Source organism: Coregonus lavaretus (assembly GCF_964263955.1).
Source record: "Coregonus lavaretus genome assembly, chromosome: 18".
Lineage (NCBI taxonomy): Eukaryota > Metazoa > Chordata > Actinopteri > Salmoniformes > Salmonidae > Coregonus > Coregonus lavaretus.
Genome location: NC_140005.1, coordinates 22,658,093 through 22,663,154, shown reverse-complemented (window position 1 = coordinate 22,663,154; position 5,062 = coordinate 22,658,093).

The following is a 5,062-nucleotide window of genomic DNA, read 5'->3' as shown; positions in this document are numbered from 1 at the left end:
CTACCAATAGTGTGTGAACACACTAAACAGATAATTCGTGTCCGTGTCTAGTTCTTTCATAACGCAGCAATAATTAAACGTTGGCTAGCTAGCACAAAGATATTGTATTTAGCTACTACAGTACAGCTAGCTGGTAGTGTTGGCTAGCTAGCAATGGCTACTGTGTTGACTTTGTTTGAAAAACGGCGTCGCTGCGAACGAATGTAGCTGGCTAAAAGGATATTGTTTTTAGTTGCTACCGTTGCTAATAGCTACTCGCCAGCTAATCCAGGAGGTGAGTTAGCTAGCTAGCTTCGTGCTACACCCGGCACTGCCGAATACAAAAGTAACCTACAATAACTACATACAACAACTACCCACAACAGCCCACGATGCCTACCTATACTACCTAATAATATACAGCCCACGATGCCTACCTATAATACCTAACTACAATCTAAATACATAGTTTAAGCCTTACTCGACAAAGCCCAAGCTATGTATAAAGCCAAACTTACCCAACGCCAGCTGTCTGGGTGGCAGACTGCAATCAGTAGCTGTAATTAAGTACAGCAGCTACCAACCACCTAACGTTAATGCCTCGGATAATGAGGTTAGAAAAACAGCTGAATGGTAGGCAGCTAGCTGGCTCAATCACAGGTACTCTTAAGCGTGAAATAACATTGGAAACAACTAACCACAGTTGCTGAAAGTTACCAGTAGCTACCCGCTAGCTAGCTAGCTAGCTTTGTTGGTCCAAGTAGTGGGTAAGCTAGCCTCGTGCTTCGCCGGGGTCCGCCGAATACAATACTTACCTACAATAATTACCTACAATAACCTACAATAACTACCTAAGTAAACTACCTATAATACCTAACTACAATACCTACCTACAATCTAAATACATGGTTTAAGCTTTACTCAACACCATATAAGAAGCCAAGCTTACCTCCTGCTAGAGAAAACACAACCTCTCCCGACAACCGCTAACCGCACACAAGTAGCTATCCAGGTTGCAACAAGCTTGCTAATTTTCAAGCACAGTAGCCACTTGCTACCTAACGTTAACGGTTCAGACAATGAGGTTAGAAAACAGCTGAATGGTAGGCAGTTATTGTATGTAATTATTGTAGGCAGCCAGCTGGCGTAATTACAGGCACTCTCAGGCATGAAACAACTATACCGTTGCTAATAGCTACTCGCCAGCTCGTCCAGGTGGTGAGTTAGCTAGCTAGCTAGCTAGCTTCGTGCTACACCCGGCACCGCCGAATACAATACTAACCTACAATAATTACATACAATAACTACCCACAACAACCCACGATACCTACCTACAATACCTATCTACAATCTAAATACATAGTTTAAGCCTTACTCGACAAAGCCCAAGCTATGTACTTACCCGACACCAAGCTTACCCGACGACCTCCTCCCAGCACAGCTGTGCATGAGAACGACGTTCTTACACTCTGAATTTCAGAACTGACAGTATTTTCATAATGTACATAGCTATGTGTCATTAAAGTATTTAACATTAAAGTATTTTATTAGTCAGTTTTATCCAAATATTTCTAGGTGTTTTTATTCAACATTGAATACTGAATATTTTTGTGACTTTCTACACTTGAATTGCACAGCAATGTGTTGTGAAATTATACTAAGACCAGAATATACTGTTCAAAATCATAGCCTACTTTTGGTGTTGGGAGACAACTTGATAACATGAATCTGCTGTAGGTGGATGTTGAAATGTAATGAATGACGTGTTTATTTAATTGAGACTGTTAGTGACCGCTAATGAGGTCTACTAAACTGCCTTAACATGTGTTTTAGTTTTTTCTTGACTGAGTTGCAATAATGAGCTAAGTCCCTAAAGGGACAGTAAGTACACTAAATCCATATTTAAATACTTTTGAGAATCCAAATATTCTATTCTAAATGTTTTATGATATGAATGAACCTGTTTCTGTTTTTTTATTTTTTATAATATCAAATATTGACTGTTGTATTTGTTCCTTTTTCTTTGTTTATCTTGCAATGTTTGCTCAATCTTAGTGTTCACAGTATTGTATGAATCTTTGGCAAGATACAGTGCTTTCAATGACTTTCAGTTCTGCATAGTGCTTCCTCAAAGAAAGGGATCTGTTACTTTTCAATACAACTCTTCAAAACAACCTACAGTTGAAGTCGGAAGTTTACATACACCTTAGTCAAATACATTTAAACTCAGTTTTCCACAATTTCTGACATTTAATCCAAGTAAAATGTCCCCGTCTTAGGTCAGTTAGGATCACCACTTTATTTTAAGAATGTGAAATGTCAGAATAATAGTAGAGAGAATGATTTATTTCATCTTTTATTTATTTCATCACATTCCCAGTAGGTCAGAAGTTTACATACACTCAATTAGTATTTGGTAGCATTGCCTTTAAAATTGTTTAACATGGGTCAAACGTGTCGGGTAGCCTTCCACAAGCTTCCCACAATAAGTTGGGTGAATTTTGGCCCATTCCTCCTGACAGAGCTGGTGTAACTGAGTCAGGTTTGTAGGCCTCCTTGCTCGCACACACTTTTTCAGTTCTGCCCACAAATGTTCTATAGGATTGAGGTCAGGGCTTTGTGATGGCCACTCCAATACCTTGACTTTGTTGTCCTTAAGCCATTTTGCCACAACTTTGGAAGTATGCTTAGGGTCATTGTCCATTTGGAAGACCCATTTGCGACCAAGCTTTAACTTCCTGACTGATGTCTTGAGATGTTGCTTCAATATATCCACATAATTTTCCTTCCTCATGATGCCATCTATTTTGTGAAGTGCACCAGTCCCTCCTGCAGCAAAGCACCCCCACAGCATGATGCTGCCACCCCCGTGATTCACGGTTGGGATGGTGTTCTTCGGCTTGCAAGCATCCCCCTTTTCCCTCCAAACATAACGATGGTCATTATGGCCAAACAGTTCTATTTTTGTTTCATCAGACCAGAGGACATTTCTCCAAAAAGTACGATCTTTGTCCCCATGTGCAGTTGCAAACCGTAGTCTGGCTTTTTTATGGCGGTTTTGGAGCAGTGGCTTCTTCCTTGCTGAGCAGCCTTTCAGGTTAAGTCGATATAGGACTCGTTTTACTGTGGATATTGATAATTTTGTACCTGTTTCCTACAGCATCTTCACAAGGTCCTTTGCTGTTGTTCTGGGATTGATTTGCACTTTTCGCACCAAAGTACGTTCATGTCTAGGAGACAGAACGCGTCTCCTTCCTGAGCGGTATGACAGCTGCGTGGTCCCATGGTGTTTATACTTCCGTACTATTGTTTGTACAGATGAACGTGGTACCTTCAGGCGTTTGGAAATTGCTCCCAAGGATGAACCAGACTTGTGGAGGTCTACCATTTTTTTTCTGAGGTCTTGGCTGATTTCTTTGGATTTTCCCTTGATGTCAAGCAAAGAGTCACTGAGTTTGAAGGTAGGCCTTGAAATACATCCACAGGTACACCTCCAATTAACTCAAATGATGTAAATTAGCCTATCAGAAGCTTCAAAAGCCATGACATCATTTTCTGGAATTTTCCAAGCTGTTTAAAAGGCACAGTCAACTTAGTGTATGTAAACTTCTGACCCACTGGAATTGTGATACAGTGAATTATAAGTGAAATAATCTGTCTGTAAACAATTGTTGGAAAAATTACTTGTGTCATGCACAAAGTAGATGTCCGAACCGACTTGCCAAAACTATAGTTTGTTAACAAGACATTTGTGGAGTGGTTGAAAAACGAGTTTTAATGACTCCAACCTAAGTGTATAAACTTCCGACTTCAACTGTATATTTACCTGTTGGCTTGTATATATTTTTGTTCATTTTAATAGTAAATATTAATGGCCTTTTTAATTGCTCTTGTTATGTCCTTTCTATTTTTGCAGTGTATGATCTTATGTCGTGTGGTTATGAATAATAACTTTTATACATTTGATAAAGTGTTTGTGACAAGTTGACAGACATGATCATTGTCTTGCTTCTCGAATACAGAAAAGGAGCACTGAATGTCATGCATAATTTTTTTCTAGATAGAAACAAGCTGGCAATGGATATTTTTGGAATTCATATTATACCTAGGCTATATTGTAGGCTGCTGCCATGTAATCACCCAGAGGTTCATCTAGATTTTTTTTCAAGACATTTAGCATAGTCACAGATATATAAATGCTTTTTTCTAAGATATAAAATGATTTATCTATACTGAACAAAAATATTGACGCAACATGTTACAGTAAAAGGAAATCAGTCAACTGAAATAAATTCATTAAGCCCTAATCTATGGATTTCACATGACTGGGCAGGGGCACAGCCATGTGTGGGCCAGGGAGGGCATAGGCCCACCCACTGGACTGCCAATCAGAATGAGTTTTTCCCCACAAAGGGGCTTTATTACAGACATAAATACTCCTCAGTTTCTTCAGCTGTCCGGGTGGCTGGTCTCAGATGATCCCACAGGTGAAGAAGCCGGATGTGGAGGTCCTGGGCTGGCGTGGTTACACGTGGTCTGCGGTTGTTAGGCCGGTTGGATGTACTGCCAAATTCTTTAAAATTACGGCTTATGGTAGAGAAATAAACATAAAATTCTTGGGCAACAGCTCTGGTGGATATTCCTGCAGTCAGCATGCCAATTGCACGCTCCCCTAAAACTTGAGACATATGTGGCATTGTGTTGTGTGACAAAACTGCATATTTTAGTGGCCTTTTATTGTCCCCAGCACAAGCGGCACCTGTGTAATGATCATGCTGTTTAATCAGCTTCTTGATATGCCACACCTGTCAGGTAGATGGATTATCTGGTCAAAGGAGAAATGTTCACTAACAGGGAAAAATCTGAGATAAATAATATTTTTGTGCATATGGGAAAATTCTGTGATCTTTTATTTCAGCTCATGAAACATGGGATCAACACTTTACATGTTGCGTTTATATTTTTGTTCAGTATAAGAATCTTTGATGCAGTTGTTGTGTGGCACTGTGATACATATGCCACCTGCTGACAGACGTTTGTAGTGCAGCCTGGGGCAGACACGTCAATCCATTGGCTGCATTAT